At 35.5% G+C, this 21,625-nt stretch overlaps 1 pseudogene; it reads right to left on the reverse strand.

Annotated features, from left to right (window-relative positions):
- The window catches only part of LOC118021287, a 66,084-nt pseudogene extending 54,650 nt beyond the window's left edge, over positions 1 to 11,434 (reverse strand).
- Positions 11,435 to 21,625: the final 10,191 nt, after the last annotated feature.

Below are 21,625 nucleotides of genomic sequence, written 5' to 3' on the forward strand. Positions count from 1 at the left end.
TCATTCATCATCAGGGAAATGCAAATCAAATCCACAATGATATTATCACCTCACACCTGTGAGAATGCCTAAAATCAAAAACACAAGAAAGCATTGGTGAGGATTCAGAGAAAAAGGAACTCTTGTGCACTGTTGGTAGAAATGCAAACTGGTACAGCCACTGTGGAAGACAGTATCTAGGTACCCTCCAAAATTAAAAATAGAACTACCTTTCAATCCAGTAACTGCACTACTGGGTATTTACCCAAAGAAGTGATATATGCACCCCTATGTTTATTGTAGCATTAATTATAATAGCCAAACTATGGAAGCAGTCCAAGTGTCCATCAATAGATGAACGGATAAAGAAGATGTGGTACACACACACACACACACACACACTGGAATATTATTCAGCCATAATATGGAATGAAATCTTGCCATTTACAACATGGATGGATCTACAGAGTAAGCAAAATAAGCCAGTCAGAGAAAGACAAATACCATATGATTTCACTCATATGTGGAATTTAAGAAACAAAACAAGTGTAAGAAGGAAAAAAAAAAAAAAAAGAGAAACAGACATACCAAAAAACAGACTTAACTATAGAGAACAGATAGTTAACAAACGGGAGGTTAGTGGGGGAATGGGTGAAATAGGTGAAGGGGATTCAGAGCACACTTATCTTGATGAGCACTGAGTAATGTATAGATGTGCTGAATCACAATATTTTACACCTGAATCTAATATAACACTGTATGTTATCTATACTGGAATTAAAAAAAAAAAAAAAAGATAATCTGGAAAAAAAAAGTCAGAAAAGAATACCAAGCACAAGAGACCAATGAATTAGAAGTAAATTTATGTAGGTATGGCATTATCAATGACAAGGGTAGAAAGTGTTTCAACAAAGAACATGGTCATTATAGTCTAGAATGAACTGGGTAAGTTTAATTGTTGATGAGGGGCCCTGAAAGGTGAATTTATTTCAGATTAAGAAAGAATGATTTTTCGCTAGTTACTGAAGACAGCAAGAAGAGTTTGAGCACGGCAACAGAAGTGCTAATGTATGGTGGTCTTTGTAGAGGGAGTGTAGGGGAGGGTGGTAAAAGAGGGTATAAAAAAATGAGAGCCATTAGAAATTTCAGAGTTTGTGAAAATTATAAAAAAGTCATGCCATTGAAAAAATTAGGTGAGATAACCAAAATGATTTCTTTTAAATAATCTCTACCCCCTTGCAAAAAGACTTTTCAATGGAAGACATTTAGTAGACTATGATGACATTAAATATTGACATAAACTAGGACATTTTGGGCAGTTTTATGTTGAACTGATTGCATTAACAAAAAGGGGGTTTAGGAAAGGAAACCAATTCTGTCTTTTCTGTAAAGGTAGCATTTTCTCTAAAAGATTTTATTTATTTATTTATTTAATTTGAGAGAGCAAGTATGAGTGAGAGCGAGCATGAGCGAGTGAGCGCAAACCAGGGAGAGGAGCAGAGGGAGAGGGACTAGCAGACTCCACCCTGAGTGGGGGCTCAATCCCATGACCCTGAGATCACGACCTGAGTGGAAACCAAGAGTCAGATGCTCAACAGACTGAGCCACTCAGGCACCCCAAGGTAATTTTTTTTTTTTTAACACAGAATAATGGTCACTTGAAGGAATCAAAGAGTTAAGAGTCATTTAATAAAAGAATTATTTGGAAAGACGTTCCTTTTCTTTCTTCCTATTTTTCTATTATGAAAATTCCCAACATAGTCCAAATTAGAATAATATAAATCTTTGTTTTTCTAATACCCACTTCAACAATGATTGAACGTGTCTTGCTTCGCCATAGTACCATCTAGATTAAGTTAGTGCAAATCCCAGCCCTTATATCATTTAATCATTTATATCATTTAATATGTAAATATTTTAGTATATATCTCTAGAAGAGAACTCTAAAAAAATAACCATAATACACACCTAAAAAATTAAAAACAAGCCCACTCATTGTTTAGTCAGAGTTCAAATTTCCCTGATGTTCTCGTAACCATTTGTTGATGGTTATTTGAATTAATATCCATATTATGTGGGCAACTGTCTTTTGAGGGACATCATGTAATATTAATACTCACCAAAGAGTATACATATGACATATATGTAAAATATAAAGCAAATAATAAAACAAGCACTATGAATCCCAAATCCCAGCTCTAGAACTAAAATTTATCAATACAGATGAATCTACCTATTTCCTTTCCACTATTCAAACCCTGTGTCATTACATCAAATGTTAGGGCTATTCTGGGTTTTCTATTTATTATTACCTTGCTTTCTTTCCTTTTACCACATATGTATGTATGTTTTCATGATATGTTTAGTTGTACTTGTTTTTAGTCTTTAGAAAAATATATACTGTACTTGGATTTTTTTTTCTCCCACTGAACAAATTTCTAAAGTTGGTTCATGTTGTTTTGAGCAGCTGAAGTTGATTTTTTTTCTCTGCCATATAACCTTTCATAGAATGACTACCATTGTTTATTTCCTCTTTTCCCGTTCATAGACATTTTGTCTGTGCCTAGTTTTCTAGTATGAACAATTTCTATGAATATAGCTCCTATTACACAAGTACAAAAGATCTGCAATGTGAAGCAATGGAATTACTAGATATTTGCAAAATAATGCCAAATTGTTTTCCAAAGTAATCATACTATGACAAACATTCCCACTAGCTGTTTATTAGAATTCTCATTGTCACACATCTTTACCAAATTAATAATTTTCAGACTTCTTAAATTTTACCACTAGCTGGGAAAGCCAGTATCAAGTCTTGTTTTAATATGTGTTTTCCTGACTACTAGAGAGGTTGAACACTTTTTTAATATGATAATTTACCATTAAACTCAAAGAAGAGGCTGATGTTCTTCTATTTTTTACTTCCTTATGTGTCATTTGACTTTTTAAAAATATTAATGTAAAGGTGTTCGTATTGTGGGTAGTAATCCTTTACTATTAAAAGGGTTTGAGGGACGCCTGGGTGGCTCAGTCGGTTAAGCGTCTGCCTTCGGCTCAGGTCATGATCCCAGGGTCCTGGGATCGAGTCCCGCAGCGGGCTCCCTGCTCCTTGGGAGCCTGCTTCTCCCTCTGCCTCTGTCTCTCTCTGTCTCTCATGAATAAATAAATAAAATCTTAAAAAAAAAAAAAGGGTTTGAAATACTTCCAAGTTGTGGCTTCTATTTTCACTTTCTTTATAGTATCTCTAGATGAACAGACAGTTCTTACGTTAATGTAATCAGAAAATCAATTATTTTAGTGTTAGTGGTTTTGGAGTCTTCTTAAGAAATCCTTTGTACCTCAAGTTTATAATAATTATCTTATATTTCCTTTTAAAAATTGTACAAGTTACCTTTCACATTTACATTTTTATTTCATCCAAACTTCTCTGGATAATTCCAGAATAAGTCAAATTTTTAAAATTTAAAGTATTTTATATGAAATAAAACATCTAATAATTATATTGAGTGATTACTGTGGGACAGATCCCCTGGGAAGCACTGAGATTCTGAGATTTTTGACAAGAGGTTTATTTTGGGAACAACCCCTTTGAGGGGTGAGACTAGCTAGACCGGGCCAAGAGTGAGGTCAAGCTATGACGAGATTACAACAGAGGACTCAGCTACTCCAAGAAGGAACTCGGGAAGCCAGGAGTCCATTCAGACTAGTCCTGGTTGAGGCGATGCCAAGCCCTTTGTCCTGCCCCATCAACCAGTCAATAGCACAGCTGCTAGAGGGGCTCTAACCTTAAAAAAGGCAGCCTCTTTAAACCCCAGGCAGGTTTTAGAGAGGGACTGAAGTCTGGGCCTTTAGTAACTAAAATTCCTGGAAGTTGAGGGTGGAATGATCACGCTGAGGGGTATCTGCGGCAGCATGCAAGACTACAAAAATTATTTAACGACTATAATAGTTCACCAAGTAAGGTGAGAAAATTACGTTCAGTGCTGTATCTCCAATACCAACACTGGAATGTTAGAGACATTGTAGGCAACCAATAAATCTTTGCTGAGAGAATAAACGTAACATGAAGTAGACACAATGGGAAAAGGTTGTATTCTCCTGAAGTTGCTTTTAGCTACGTATTAAGTAACTGAATACATCACATTGAATAGATTTTTGTCTAAATTTTGATCATCTTAAATGGTCATTGTTGTCTTCCGTAGGATTTATGCACGATGGAAGTTCAACTGGAAGTAGCTCAAGTAACAGAAGGGAATTTAATTCCATTTATAATAAAATAAAAGGTCAGCAGACATTTCAGGTATGGTTAGTTCTAGTGGCTCAGATGAGGTCAGAGTGACTCTCTTCCTTCATCTTTTGGTTCCTCTTTCCTTTGTATTGGCTTCTTTCTTACTTGGCCTCTCTCCATACAGAAAAAACCATGGTCAGCAGCAGCTTGCACTCAGATGCTATTATGACAACTGCATAAAAACTGAACTCTCTCCCTCATAACATTAAAGAGGTCTAAGGAAGACTTGAAGTGATATCGCTTGAGTCACATACCCAGCTATTAATCATTCACTGTGAATGGCTGAACAGAATGCTCTGAATGACTTGGCCTAATTCATGTGTCTCTCCAGGGAGCCTAGAGAGCAGATATCCAACTCATTGCAATTACACAGACAGAACAGCACTGTTTCACCTCGCAGTAACCATATAGACTAGACAGCATGGTGTCCATCTGCCCCCAGCCACATGGGGACTGAACACCACTCTGTCCACCTCACTCTACCCATATGGACTGAACAGGATTCTTGTATCATGAGAGAGGGATGGTTGGTTCCTTATACTGATACTAGGAAGATATATATAAATATTTATGTACCTACATTAACTCAGTTGTAAAACATTATTTTGTATAATAAAGGAAACAAATCTTTCTTACAAAAATAAATTAAATGCTATTATTAGTCCTTTGAGAAGTTATGCATGTTCAAAATAATATATTGTTATACCTTTTCTAAATTGGGCACTTATTTTATATACCTGCTCCAAAATAGTATATTAATTAGTTACATGTGTATTTTCTTGTGATAGTTTATCATTTATTTATCTTAAACTATAACTCAGTAGCTATTTATTTGAACATACTCTAAAGCAAGTATAATAAACATGCCTTCAAATATAAATAAGGCCCTGTCTGGCAGCATTATCATACCCAGAAATCTGGTTGGGGAAAGCTTTATCATTGTGGAAGGATTGGAGCCTCTAGACTAGTCTAGAAATAAGGATGCTTTATTTAATAAATGTCTCATTTCTAGTTTCTAAGTCAATTTTTGACAAATTGCCCAGAACCTACACGGATTTCCTCCCCCCTTCCCCAGCCCCAAACTACTCACTCACTCAAGTCTATCCCTTACTAAGTGTCCTCCCCTGAACTGACTTGTTGCTTTATCACTATATTAAACAATCATAAGATCTAGATTGGAGGCTTTTTTTCCTTTCTAATAAAATTATACGATAATGATTACCATTAAGATAATTATCATCAAGATGATTGAAATATTTTACCTTCCATAGTTCCATCAGGCTTAGTAGATGCCTCTGTCAATTAATGTATATAGCACACAATACTTGTCTGAGATGTTTCTTCTTTATATGTGAAATTGATATAGCAAGGGGAATTTTTGCCATATCATTTTTCATTTTTTTGTATATCGGCCAAGCTTATATCAACTTATAAAATTCTATATTGGGAAGAAAGTTCTTCCATAGTTGCTAATGAAGTTCTGTTTCAGGATTTGTGATAAGTTGGACAGATATAGCTAGATCAAACTTTATTTTTGTTCTCCAAAGGAAAAAAAGGGGACTTGTTAAACAAGAGACCATTATGCATTATGTTACAGAGAAAAATACTTCAGAGAATTAGCTGCTGTAAATTCCTGATAAATTTTCCAGTAATCTGCATTATATCTTTATTATAAACTGTATAATTTTAGTCTTAGATGAGTACTATTCAGTTTAGGTTGGTATTTTTGCCATACACACTTCAAATTATTTTCTACCCACTAGAGCAAAATCTTGAAGTTACTTGGTTAAGATTGTGTTGTGCTAAAAAATTATTAAATAGATCTTTTAAAAACAGTCAAGTATCCAGGTTTCATAGCAGTTCAGATAGGTCTTCTCCAATTAATTTGAATTCACAGAATATTGTGGGGCAAAATTACCTTTGGTTGAAAACCACTGGTGCAAGATATTTGCAATAGATGACAAAGTGGCAGTGAGTAAACCAGACAGTTTCCAACCCAATTTAGATCGTATAAAGTGTACATCCAATTTATTGAAAGGTGATATATAATGAGTATTTATTTATTTGTAAATTAACTTCCCTTTCAGTTAAAAAGATGGTCACATATTCACATACAAACCAAAAAAATCCACGGAAAACCAAGTGAGCAAAAAATATTTTATACTTCTGCTTTTATATGGGCAACTCGACATTTGTCCTCCTAGGCTTCTACTGCTGACCACTATTCCTATGGGCAGTGACCATGGCCTGCAATTGCTCTGACACGTGTTAAAAATGACCTAAGTTCACATAGAAAAAAACTACAGAGAATGAAGCCATCGCAGAGGAAGGAGGAGTTGAGAAAGATGGGTACCGCTATCTGAGTGTGGGAATCCAGCATTAGTTTTCAGATACATGAGATAATGAATTTCCTTTTTTTATTTAAACTGATTTGAGTTGGGCTTTCTTCTGTAACAAACTATAACGATCTTGAGCAATGCAGAAGTCTCTAACAAAAAGAATCAGAATTCTTCCATTATAAATTATGTTTTTACAACCCATTTTGATTTCCATTTGTTTCTAAGTTCAAAAAAAAGGAATTTATGAAAAAATTGAAGGTGATCCAGTGAAAAGAGATACTGTTTTCTGTTTAGACAAATGGAGCTTATAAATAAGTGTGTAAAATATATAAAAGGCAAAAAATATAAAACTGCTTAATATAATTGACTGCTTCCTATGAAAAATTTTGTCAAAAATATATATGTATGTAAGTCTATCACCCAAATCTAATACAGACATCATCAGTCATTGTGTATCAGAGTCCACAGTCCCACCACTTGCAGGGGGACCTGTCTTCCCTGGGAGACATGTTTTATACCATATAACCCTACCCCCAGACACAAAACCAATTAGGCTAGGAGTGGTCTCAAGGACAGTTAATCTACACATTTAATGAAGTCTGTGAACAATAATGAACTTTGCTAAATAGATTCCCTCTTTCCAGGACTTGGCACATTAAGTCCTGAAAGAATGCATCTGTTAAAAGTGGAAGTTGAAGCTGAAATGTCTTATACAGAGTGCAGTTACAGAGACTGGGATGGCCATATACAAGTTAAAATGGTAAAGAAAGACTCCAAGAAGAGGAGAGAAGTGCAGATTTACTGAGAGATAACTTGAAAGAAGACACAGTCAGGAGGGAGAGAGAAAGAAGAAGGAGGTCTGGTCCCTAAATGCAGATTCAATTCCTTATGATTATCTAGCATCAGTTACAAGTTCATCCCATTCTCATTTGTGCCAACTGTCACTTTCCTGCCACTCAGCTCCAAATTCACCCTTCAGTACCTGCCCTGCAATAATGGAATGGACTTCAGACATTTTTCTATTACAACGAACACGTTAAGTTGTGTCAGTAGAGGGTCACGGGAGAGACACTGAGGGAGGAAGAAGACTTCTGATTCTGGGGTGCTGCATTTTATTTTGTATTTTCTTTTTTTGCTTTTGCTGCACATTCTGTCAACAGTGGGTGTATAGGAACATCCGCTGGTACTTTGTTCCAGTTGTGCCCCAGAACACATAGTCCTTGAAGCTATGGCCCACTGGCGACCACTTTGCATGGACCTTCCTCCTGGAACATCATGCCCCAGGCTCTGTGCACCTGCCCTAGGCTCAGCTCATCTGTGCACATGGAAGGGCAGTATCCCAGCTCCGTCTCTTAGTGCATACCAGAGGTCCTGTTTCTGGAGAGAAAGCCCCCCCATTCCTCCGTACACACCTACTTACCAACTTTGGCCAGCTATGGCATTAGATCCTGCTTGCCCAGACACATAAACTAGCAAATTTTTCAGGGTTTTGAAATCACACCATCTCCAACAAAATCTAAGGCTCACCTTAGAATCCTCTCTTCCAACCCTGTCCTACAGTGCATACTTTCCCTCAGCCCTAGGGTCACCTGCAGAGTTCTCTTTCCATCCTTACAGTTACTCCCCATTCATAACTTCATAATTCTTTATTCTAAAATTTTCCTGTTCAAGATGCTGTGATTTCTTTCTCCTTATTGTACTCAGACGGATATACCCCTTTATAATAAGTTCCATTTTTCTTGGCCTAACCTGAATGAATTTCTGTTTTATGGGATCACAAGAGCTGGATTCAAATAGTCAGGACACACCAACTGATTTTTCTCTTTGAGATTCAGATGCTTTTGCCCTTGTCCTTTGACTCCCACAAAGGACTGCCCTTGTCCTTTGACTCCTACAGAATTTCATGAAACTGACCTCAAGGCTTAGATCTGACTGTACATACCAAGGTGCAGAACACTGAGATCAGTTTTGATGAATACAAGGTTTGACATATTTGTCAATAGTACCAGGAATAGTTTTGCATACTATACTATTTAACAACTGCTGGAGAAGGGCAAACCAATACAATTAAAGTTAAGGGTATATGGAATAACTGACTCAGAGAAGCTTAATGTGTCCCTATTTCTATTTTAACTCTGCTCAGGCTTATGAATCAATGAGCTAGAGCAAAGATATGTAAAAAGAATAAATATCTAAACAGGATTTGCTTTAGTTTCCCCAAATGGATTGTTAGTCATGCAGGTTAATTTATCCTTTGAGAAAGCATGTCATTTTTCTGATATACCCAAATGCTCTGGGGTGGCAAGTCAATTCTTTCATCGAAGAAAAAAAGTCACAAAATATCTTCAGTGGTTATTTAATGATTGATTTCATTAAGATGTATGCCTAATAAATTTTTGCAAAATTATTTTCATAGTTGTTGATCCACTTTGGCACAAAAAAAAATATATTTTTTTAAATGGAGAGTAGGAATGAGGCTCCTCAAATATCTCAACCCACTCTACATTTAAATGTGCTTAGTCATTAGTTACATCATTAACAGGCTACAAATTTGCTATATAATTTGTTTTTTGATAAGCAGTGATATAAAAATATCAAATGGAATTAAGAAAAAAGACTTAATAGATATAATGCAACCTTTTTTGGAATTTTTTAATATAATAAGTATTTTTAAATGATGTAGTCTATGCTAATAAGAGAGAATTAAAAGCAGTCCGGCAATCAATAATTATGCAATAATACTGGAAAGAGCAAAGTACAATGATTTTCAGTATAGCTGACTCTTTAATTACAAATAAAACATCTTACAGAATATGAAAAGATAAAGAGCACTTGTGCTTAGAAAAGCTGATTAAACATTCTAGTGTGCAATCAATATGGTATTTGCAGAACATCAAAAATTAGTACCTAAATATTAACCTCCTTTAAAAAAATTATGGCTAGGTCATACCACATTAGAGAGCGACATTGAAAGGAGACACTAAAAAATGTCTTTCTGAATAATTTACTTTTTTATAGTTGAAAATGATACTAGATATAAGTAAAAATATAAAATGTAAAAAAAAGCTTTTAAAATGTTTTAAGATATATTCTTGAAATACATTCAACGGAGATCAACACTTCTATTATTTTGAGGTGAAAAGAATAAAGGTGTGAGTGTTTTCGGTGAGGAGAAGTGGAGAACCAATTTGGACTACCACAGAAATGAGTTCTCCTGAATTAAGTACATAAATATTATTTGACTATGTACTGTTTGAATATATGAAGTAATGAATTACTAGAGTATTCTAACTCTAAAGAATGTTTTAAAACAATTTTTGTGGGTTTTCCCAGCCTAAACATATTATTTATAAGCAGAATTATGTATTTATAGTATAAATCAAATACATTCAGAAATTTTAAGAGTTCAACAAAATTGAAATAAACAGAAAATATTGTAAGAAAATTCCCCAAAGAGTAGGCATTACAGATTGTTAGTGAAAAATACCTAAAAGCAAAAAGGAAAAAAAATGGGGAAAATATTAAATATCTAACTCAGGCTCTAGATAAAAAAGAATTTGTGGAAAGAACACAATGAAAATATATACAGAAAAGTGAAGTTCTTATGCCTTGTTTTTTATAATTGAATTCCTGGAGAATATAGTTCAAGAGCTAATAGATGACATTTGGGAAAAAGAGCTCAATTATTCCCTAAGGATGCTGAATCAGAATTTGAAGTATTCTGTATATGAGTCCAAATGTTGTCCATTCCTGCTCTTTTGAAAACTCTAAAATGCTTTTATTTCCACAGTACCATGGAAGGGTAGCAGAGTATTGGCTAATAATAAAGTTCTACTCAGCATCACATCCTATTACCTAAATGAATGTGGATATTTTCTTAGCTCTCTGTACCTCAGTTACTGCCTATAAAATGGGACAATACTCATCTCAAAAGGTTATGCAAGCATTACATAAGTACATATAAAGTACATAGGATAGTGTTAACTCCTAATAACCATTCAAATATTATTATTAGATTACATTTTGGTTTATTTGGTATCCTTTCAACACCATTAGTTTTTATGCACACACAACACAGAGATGATTAAAGATGGCAATTATCAATTTAATCAGTCTACTCACTCCTTCCAGAATAATCTTATTTAAATTTTTTTTCAATATTTTACATCATTGTTCAAAAACTAATCATGCTTCCCTATTGCCTAGGCCATCTGAGATTAAATTCTACCTGCACTCTAAAACTCTCTGTAAACTCCCTCCCTTTTACCCCACATTATTCCCATCTGTCTCACATGAGATTTCTCAGACTTTCCTATATGTGCCATGCCTTTGTTCATCTGTCCTGGTCGCCTAAACAGCTTTTCTCTTTTCCATTCCTTCAAGACAGTTCCAAAGCATTTCACAGAGGAGGCTTTGTGCATGAGATTGCCTTCCCCTTCATTCCTCAATAGGAAATGTATTTGAGGATCTAATCTTTACTAGGCTCTGCCAGGTTTACAGCAGGGAGTTAGCCAGCAAGGTTGCTGACCTTGTCGACTTCACAGCTTTGTGTAGGAGATGGAGAATGAAATAAGCAAGCGGACCGAGTAACTGGTCTGCCTAGATTGGTCCTTCCCAAGCTCTTCACAAGACCCATTTCTTCTCATTACGCAGGCAGGCCTCAGTTCCCATATTACCTTCACTTTTTTTTTTTTTTTTTAATCTAAAACAGCACCTGTTCTACCTACAGTCAGTGTCACATTACCCTTGAATATTTTTTATAGCATTTACCATTACCTGAACGCACCTTTTTCACAGGTGGATTTACTTCTGAATAGGAGTGTCGCATAGCCCCCTCTTTTCCCCCAATTATCCATCCATATTAGTACTGTAGTTGTTTGGTACTGGTAACTCCTTAGCTCCAGTGTGGGTCCTGACTGGCACAAATATATCCGAATCATTTCCCCATCCTTGCCAAAGTAAACTGTCCAGGAAAGGACAGGAACCTAGGCCTAAGCCATCAGTGGAAGACATCCTCCTGACCACAACTGTACAACTCAGAGTCAAATACTTGAAAGGTAAAGAAAGACCCCTTCTGCTCTGGACAGCGTGGTATACACATACGAAGTCTGGAGTTGCTGCAGCCATTTGGCAGCAAATAGGGCAGTTTTATTTATCTTTTATTTCCAAACTGTATGCCTTCCATTTCCTTTTTAGTCCTATTGTTAGTAACTAAAATTCCAGGAATGTTGAATCTGAGTGTTGAGAGTAGATATTCTTGTATTCTTACTGATTTTAGGAGGAAAGGACTCAGTCTTTCACCATTAAGTGTGATGTTGACTGTAGACTATTTTAAGGATGCTCTTTATTAAACTGAGGTGATTATCCTCTATTCCTAATTTGCTGAATATTTTTATCCTGAAATGGTGTTGGATTTTGTAAATTCTTCTTCTGGGCCAATTGATATGATCACATGATTTCTTTTTTAACCTACGGATATGATGGATTACATTGATATATTAAATATTTAACCAGTCTTGCACACCTGGAATAAATACCACTTGGTCATGGTAGATAGTTCTTTTAATACATTGCTGGATTGGGCTCACTGATACTTTTGTTCAGAATTTTTATGTGTAAATTCTTGAGAAATATTGGTCTGTAATTTTCTTGTGCTGTCTGACTTTAGTACCAGAGTAATTCTGGCATGATAAAAAGAGCTGGGAAGTGTCCTTTCCTCTTCTATTTCTGAAATAGATAGTGTAAAATTTGTAAAAATTGGTGTTAATTTTTCTTTAAATGTTTGGTACAATCCTCCAGTGAAACCAGCTGGAGCTGGAGATTTCCATTTGGGGAGCTTAAAAAATATGGATTCGATTTATTGAATAGTTATAGGACTTACTCAGGAGATCTATTTACCTTGGTTCGGTTTAGGTGTAAGTTTTTAGTTTTGGAGGAATTTGGTGTATTTTTTCTAGGTTGTCAAATTTAGGACACCGTAAAATTTTTTGTCATATTGCCTTATTATTTTTTTAGTGACTGCCGGAAATGTGGTGATTTACCTTATTTCATTCCTGATATTGGTGATTTGTGTCTTTTTGTTTTTATTGTTGTCAATCTTGCTAGAGAGGTTTGTCGATTTTATTGATTTCTTTTGAAGAACCAACTTTTATTTAATAGATTTTCCCTATTGTTTTATTTTTTATTTCACTGATCTCTGTGCTTTATTTTTTTTTATTCTTTATTCTTTATACTCTCTTTGGGGTTCTTTTGTTCTTCCCCCCCGCCCCCAGGTTCTTCGTGTGGGAACCTAAACTGATTTGAGACCTTTCCTCCTTCCTAATGTAGGATTCTATCCATAGAAATATTTCTCACACAGTTGTAGCTGCATCTCAGGTATTTTCCTATTTATATTTTTATTTTCATTCAATCACATGTTTTGTTTAAATTCCTCTTTCATTCATGTTTTTTTAACAGGAATTTGTTGTTTAATTTCCACATGTTTACAAACTTCTCCTGTTATATTTCTGGTATTGCTTTCTAGCTAAATATCATTTTAGTCAGAGAACAGACTGTATGATTCCAATTCTTTTAAATTTCTTAAGGTTTGTTTTATGGTTGAGGATATGGCCTATTTTGATGAATTTGTCATTGGTGCTTGAAAAAAAGTCTATCAGGGCGCCTGGGTGGCTCAGTTGGTTAAGCGACTGCCTTCGGCTCAGGTCATGATCCTGGAGTCCCGGGATCGAGTCCCACATTGGGCTCCCTGCTCAGCGGGGAGTCTGCTTCTCCCTCTCCTGCTCCCCCCTCTTGTGCTCTTTCTCTCTCTCACCTCTCTCTCAAAAAAATAAAATCTTAAAAAAAAAAAAAAAGAAAAAGTCTATCAGGCTGTTGCTGGGTGGGGTGTTAAACTATATATATATATAAACTTCTTGATTGATTGCATTATTCCATTCTTCTCTACCCTTGCTGATTTTCTATCTAGTAGTTCTATCAGTTGCTGAGAGGAGATGTTGAAGTCCTCAACTACGATCATGGATTTAGTTACTTCATTCAGCTTTGTTAGTTTTTGCTTCATGTATTTGGAGACATGGTTGTTTGGTGTCTATACAGTTAGGATCATTGGTCTTCCTATGATTTAAATTGATTTTTAAAATTAATGTATCTTGTCCCTATTTGTCTTCAGTAATTTTCTTTGTTCTGACCTCTGTGTCACTGGCTACTTATATATTCATTCTTCATTGTTTTGGATAAATGTTTGCACAATATGTTTTCTTCCATGCTTTTACTTTTAACCTACCTGTGCCTTTGAATTTGAATCGGTTTCTTGTAAACAACATATATTCAGGCCTTTTTAAAAATAATTCCCATCAAACTTTGTCTTTTGGTTGACATTTCAGGGAATTATTCACATTTGAGGCAATTATTCATATGTTAGGGCTTAAGTCTACCATTTTATTATTCGTTTTCTGGTTCTCATTCCTCTGTTTCTCTTTTCCTTACTTCCCACAGGAAGTAAGGAAATGTTACTTGAACATTTTTTAGTATTTCGTCTTGATTAATTGTAGTTACTTGTTTTTTAGTGTTTTCATTGTATAGCTTTCATGGTTATTCCAGGCATTACAATATACAAATGTTACTTAACATGTCTACTAGGATAAACGTTTACCAATTAGAGTGAAATGTGGAATCTTCACTTTCTTTTAGGTTCCTTTACTTTCTGTACTTCAAATATCACTATCTAGACTATCAGATGGTTTTACAATTCTTGTTCTAATAATCCAATTTATAGGATTTATAAGAAAAGGATAATCTATTATATGCATTCATATTTTTGCTCTATTATGTTTTCTTCAGTCCCAATTCTTCAAGATTTTCTCTTTTATCATTTCATTTGTTTGAAGGACTTTCTTTAGACAATCTTCAAGGATAGGTTTGCTAATGAAACATTTCTTTAGTTCTCTTTCATCCGAGAATGTTTTTATTTACTTATAATTCCTGAAGGATCATTTTGCTGGATAGAGAACTCACCGCTGACAGTTCTTTCCTCTTAGCACTTAAAAAAATTTGTGCCACTTACTTCTGGCCTTTGTGATTACAGATGAGAAATCATTTGAATTGATGTTTCCATGTAGGTAATGTGTTACTCCTCTCTGGTTGTTTTCAAAAATAAATTATGATGTGCCTTGGTGTAGATTTGTTTTGTTTTGTTTTTTTCCTGTTTGAGATTCACTTGACTTCTTAGATCTGTAGGTTTCGTGTCTTTTGCCAAGTCTGGAAAATTTTTAGCCCTTATTTCTTTGAATACTCTTTCAGTTTCACTGTCTCCTCTCCTTCTAGGATTCCAGTGATATTAATGTTGAATATTTGTTATTGTTGCACAGATTGCTGGGGCTCTATTACATAGGTATACATGTGTACATACATATGTATATGTATATCTAATATATTTGTATATCTTTAAATTTTGTATAATATTATTATATATATTATATATATTTCTTTCCCTATCTTTCTGCCTATTATTCAGATTAGGTGTATTCTGTCCTTAAGTTCATTGATTTTATTTTCTATCATCTCCAAACTAGTATTAAACAAATCCAGCAAGTATTTCTTATTTCTGTTATTAAATTTTTCCATTCTATATTTAACATTTGCTTCCACTGGATATTTTTTATAACTTATATTTCCTGAATTTTCTATTTTTATTTAAGAGAATTTGTAATTGATGATGAATTTTTTTTTTAAGATTTTATTCATTTATTTGACAGAGAGAGAGAGAGACAGTGAGAGAGGGAAGACAAGCAGGAGGAGTGGGAGAGGAAGAAGCAGGCTTCCCGCCAAGCAGGGAGCCCGATGTGGGACTCGATCCCAGGACCCTGGGATCATGACCCGAGCCGAAGGCAGACGCTTAATCATCTGAGCCACCCAGGCACCCCTGATGTTGAAATGTTTCTATGACAACTGCTTTAAAATAGGATCTTAATAATTCTAACATCTGACTTATCTTGATGTTACTATCAGTTGATTATTATTTTTTCATTCAAGTTTTGAGTTTCCTAGTTTTTAGTATGATGGGAGATTTTTTTATATATCTTGGAAGTTTAATATATTATGTTAAGAAATTCTGGTTCCAGTTTAAATCTTTTATTAGTCAGTGACTCTGCTTAGCTTTAGCACATAGGTCCTAGCCTCATTTTGGCCTAGCCTATTCTTCCAATGATAGCTTCATTTTGTGGTTTTTTGAGCCTTTGTGGTTTTATCTTGGCCGGTTTGGTTTGTCACATGCTACTGGGGCTCTCGCTGCTCCTTGATGGTACTGCCTGAGGGAATGGAAGGAGTTGGGATTTAAGTAAGCCAGGCTGCCTGGTGTCACTCACTGGGGCAGGAAAGCCTCAGGCCCAAAGACCCCTGTTAATGACTCTCCACTCCTATAGAAACAAACTCCCTAAGGGGATGTCTGTCCTTCATCCAGCTTATGATGATACTATAATAAAAAGAGTCCCACTAGTAAAGCACTGCAAATTACTTTGCTGTTGGGATCAAGGGGGATAAGAAGCTATCACAGATCTCTCATCCCAGCTTTCTCATGTGGGACCTCAAGATAATAAAAGAGGGCAACTATTCAGGATCTAATCACATGGAAGTCTTAAGATGGTTAATTATAAATGTATGCAAAAGGAGAAAATTGACAGTATGCTTATCAAAAGCCTGGTGGAACTTTATAGGAAATTCAGAAACTTACGACTATCTCTCCTCAAACTTTATAGGATATCAAAAAACCTCAAGGCAGGTATGCTCGGTTTGTCTGAGCTTAGACCAATTAATTACAAAGAAAAGTTCTGATGAGTCTGTAATGGCCAAATACTGTCTTTTAACATTATGTTGGTCATAGAATAAAACTGACATGAAATTCAGGGTTCTTTTCTCTCAGTCTCCAGTAAGGTGCCCCAATATTGGATGAAATGGCTTGGTAGTTGAAAAGAAACTCTTTTAGATCTATTGGATAAAGGAGCACAGTACTGTCTAGACCTGCTAGTAAGCCTCTTGGGGGTGATAGAATTAATTGATGGGATATGGAGATACTACTGCAGGATAAAAATTAATGTCTAGTTAAATTTTGGAATGTGTGAAAAAAAAAGTATGTCCTGGTGGCAACTACCATTACTTCAACACATAATTAGTATGAATGTAATACTTGAATGGAAATTCTTCTTCTCAACCAGGTAGTAATTTGTCAAATGCTAATTAGACAAGCAAAATGGAAGCCTTTAGCTTTACCTGAGACATCTCAAATGGTAAATCTGAAACAATATCAGATACCTGGAAAACAACAAATTATGCCTTTATTAAGGAAATGTTAGACTCAAATATATTAGTGCTCACAAACTCATTGTTCAATAGCCCAGTGTGGACAATGAAGAAGACTGATGAAATTTAGAGGCAGATAGAAAATTATAAGACTCAATACAACAGGGGCGCCTGGGTGGCTCAGTTGGTTAAGCGACTGCCTTCAGCTCAGGTCATGATCCCGGGGTCCTGGGATCGAGTCCCGCATCGGGCTCCCTGCTCTGAGGGGAGCCTGCTTCTCCCTCTCCCACTCCCCCTGCTTGTGTTCCCTCTCTCACTGTGTCTCTCTCTGTCAAATAAATAAATAAAATCTTTAAAAAAAAAAAAAAAAAAGACTCAATACAACAGTATTCCCAATAGCAGTTTGTGATATAATGTATTATTCAACTGATACAAAAAAATATAATGGTGACTGGTATTCTGTGATTGATCTGGTTAATGTGTTTTTCTCAATATTATTGCTATGAAGAATTAACAGTGATTTAAACTTATGTGAAACTGTCTGTAGTATATATTTACTGTATTATTATAAGGATATTTGAACCCTCCCTTATATTATCACAATCTAGTAAGGTGGGACTTAGATCTAATACAAGTGGCAGTATTATAATACACTATACTGATCACACAATTATTTCTGAAACTGAGGTCAAGCTTAAAGCAAATTTATGATGGTAACCAACCCTATAAAAATGCAGAACCCCACTTCTACTGTTAAGGTTTTGAGAATTACAGGACTGAAGCAACCTGTGTCTTATCATAGACCATTAAAAGTAAATTATTTTCACTGTCTGTCTCTCGGTGTGAACAATACCTACTGAAATTTCTTGACTTTGGGAGAAATCCTGTCCCTTACTTTGTGATACGGTTGACTAGAATCCTTAAAATAATTGAAAAAAGGCCATATTTAATCAGGGGCCTGAACAAAAATAAGTCATCCTAGAACTACAGAAGGCTATAAACTCAAGCTATTCTCAAACCACATAGTCCTAGTGTTCAAATGATATTAGAAATGTTGACCACCTACACTCATGGCAAGTAGAGTCTCTTACAAAATCTCAAACCTACTACTATTTAATGGTGACTTCTAGTCTTTTGATTTAGAAAATTATCAGATATGGCTCTCTGGTATACTGCTTTTGAAAGACAGTTACTGGCTTTTTATTGGGTACCTGTGCAGACAGCCAAAGGAAGTAAAGGCTTAAGACTACATTAAGACTTGAAATACCTATCACCATTGGTGGTTCCAGAAGAGCATTCCGAAAACGAGGGTGATAGCCAAGAGTTCCCTCATGAGATTAAACAGAAATGATATATTCAAGAACATCCTACCAGGGATTTACAAGAAAGAGTCATTCCTAAGCAAATTGTATTCCTAAGCAAAAAGTCTCTTTCATCCTGTGATCTACTGTAGAGCTGCCCAAGGACTTGCCTGCTATTATTGCTGAATGGGCATGCTTTGGAGCAAGTGCCTGAAGAGGTCACTTTACAGAGGGCAATTCCAGAAGCAAGGTCCAAGACTCAGTGTAAGAAACAGCTACTCTGAATCTAACAAGTAGTAAAAACCCTCATGGAATAGCTAAATTACAGGCTGTTTTCTGCAATAATAGAAGAATGAAAAACAAAAGCCCTACTATTTGGGTATAGTGACTCTTGGGTTTACAGTCTGTTCTGCAAAATGGACCAAATGGATCATGAAAAGATCCTTATATAAGATACTGCTCTTAAAAAAATCTCTGGAAACTCTGAGATAAAATCAAAGTAAGGCATCCCAGATGCTTATCAAAACAATCCTATTCCAGGAGCTGAAGGTGATTGGAATGAAGAAGCTAATGCTCTAGTTTGATCTCTTGAAGTGGCAACTTAGGTCCATGACATGAATGGACATAGGGGAATTGCAGCCATTCAGTGACAAATGGTGACAATATACTCATGGCCCCTACCAAACTTAAACTTCTAACAAAACAGAAAAAGCAAAGTGTGCAGTTTACCCTTGCCAGCAAGTAGTTGGCAAATATATTACTTTGGCTCTTTACCTATTGCTGGCAAGAGCGGGAGGTACTTAAATGGACACTGACAGGGCTTGATCCACAGTCTGGGTTTGGATTGCATACCCAGTAAATGAAACTGGTACTGCTAACACTACCAAAACACTGAGATAACAAGAACCAGGACAAACAAAAACTACTGTACCAGTTTGGTCCTCCTAGTTACAAATCATCAGATCAAAGCCTTTACTTCTCCACTCCCCTAGTGCAACAGTGGGTGCAGAAACAAGTAACAGCACTCACAACTGACTTTTCATATTCCTTATCACCCTTAAGGTGGTGGGTTAATAACTGACATGATTAAAATACCTGTTTAAAATAATGGAGGGTGACAAAGCATTAAAGGGTGAGTCTACAAACTTCCAGCCTTTTATTTTGCAATTGAATATCAAGAGAACTAATGATGTGTCTCTATTAGATAAAATGTTACATTTTTGTGTTAAAATTAGGAAATAGAGTATGAGGGATGATACAGAAGCTTACATACAAGTCTTCTCATGCATGTAACCACATTTTTTTCTTTTAATACCAGACCCAGTAGTCCCTAGATTACAGCCACTGTCCCAGACCCTGGGAATATTCAAAAATAAGAAAGTATATCAATATTTTTTAATTTTTAAAAAGATTTTATTTACTTATTTGAGAGAGAGAGCATGCACGCACAAGCACGAGCAGGGTGAGGGGCAGAGGGAGAAGCTCTAGAGACATGTTATACAACAACTGCATATAGTTAACATTACTGAACTGTATACTTAAAAATGGTTAGAAGGGTGAATTTTATATTATGTGTTTTTTAACCTCAATTGAAAAAAATTTAAAATCTTGATATTGAGGTCAGATGTATTGGTAAATTAAAATGTCCTTAGGTCATTTCACATACAAAAGAGAATTGGCCTGAGGAAGATTTAGACTTTGATTATTGATATACTTGTTAGACTTATTGTAGTTCTTAATCACTCAGTCTATGTATACCTTAAAGTACAGATAGCTGAAGATCAGAGATGTGAAAGAATTGTGAAGTTAGTACAAGAGTACATGAAAATTTGTGCAGATGTTATTGGATAATCTAGCAGTCTCTTTAAATCCATACCAACCTCAAGGGGCTATTACAAAAAAGTACAAAATGTAATCCATAGGGCATCTTGTCTATTTGATTATGCAATGTTGTAAGACAAATGAATGGTTAATGACTAATGGAATCACTATCATTTCTAGATTTCACTATAATAAATGCACATTTGAACCCAAATTGCATACTTTGTTTCCTAATACTAGTAAGCTTTGTGAAATGAAATATACACAGGAATAAACTGTCATTTGTGGCTCATTTTACTATACCAAATAAATTTCTAATTTGTAGTTCTATTCTTCCTTTTAATGACAGTGGATACCAATTGACTGGCTAAAAATTTGCCTGGCTAAGGTAATTTGCCTGACAGTGGATACCAATTGACTGGCTAAAAAATGGGGTAAAGGTCCATTGCTTTATTCATACTCAATGACTAAAACTGGCATGATAGTGATTTAAAATATGTTTTTTTTATTATGTTATGTTAATCACCATACATTATATCATTATTTTTTTTTAAGATTTATTTATTTGAGAGAGAGAATGAGAGAGAGAGAGAGAGCACATGAGAGGAGGGAGGGTCAGAGGGAGAAGCAGACTCCCCGCTGAGCAGGGAGCCTGATGTGGGACTTGATCCCAGGACTCCAGGATCATGACCTGAGCTGAAGGCAGTTGCTTAACCAACTGAGCCACCCAGGCGCCCCTACATCATTAGTTTTTGATGTAGTGTTCCATGATTCATTGCATATAACACCCAGTGCTCCATTCAGTACGTGCCCTCTTTAATACCCATCACCAGGCTAACCCATCCTCCCAACCCCCTCCCCTCTAGAACCCTCAGTTTGTTTCTCAGAGTCCATAGTCCCTCATAGTTCATCTCCTCCTCCGATCTCCCCCCGCTTCATTTTTCCCTTCCTGTTAATTCTTTCCATCTGTTACATAATTTTTACAACATCAAAGATGGAATTCCAGTAATCAATTATTATTGCCTTTTCTATAGTTCCATTGATCAGTTGCCTTTATGGTTTTGAGATCTTTATTCCAAATTAGAATAACTAGGACCATAGTGGATCACTGATGACTATAACATTTTTTTTAATTGGCAAAATGCTTACTGAACACATTAGGGATTCTCAGAATGATTCTGAGAAAAAAAAAGAAGTGCTGGATGTATTTTACCAGCTATCCTACTTATCCCACTACGTATAATTATCTAGCCAGGTCTAAGGAGAACACACACACACACACACACACACACACACACACACTTCTAAAACTGAAGCTATAGTTGTCTATAGTCATCAACCAATCTTTTCTTCAAAAATGGCATATTTATGTCTCTGAAAATTCTTTATTAATTCAAATGTAGTGCTTTCCTGTATTTCTTTAGATATTTGAATGCTTTCTTCAGTTCTCTAGTTGGTCCATTTGAAGGACAGTAAAATTTAAAGTTCGGAGAAACTCTCCTGATTCTCTCATGGATTAGATGTGAATTAGCTTCTGAAAAACACCCATCATCTCTAGGTCTCTTTTCTTTAATCTCTAGAGTGAGTCACTGATAATGTCAACTACT

The sequence above is a fragment of the Mirounga leonina genome, unplaced genomic scaffold, assembly GCF_011800145.1.
Source record: "Mirounga leonina isolate KUSES-001 unplaced genomic scaffold, KU_Mleo_1.0 Mir_174, whole genome shotgun sequence".
Lineage (NCBI taxonomy): Eukaryota > Metazoa > Chordata > Mammalia > Carnivora > Phocidae > Mirounga > Mirounga leonina.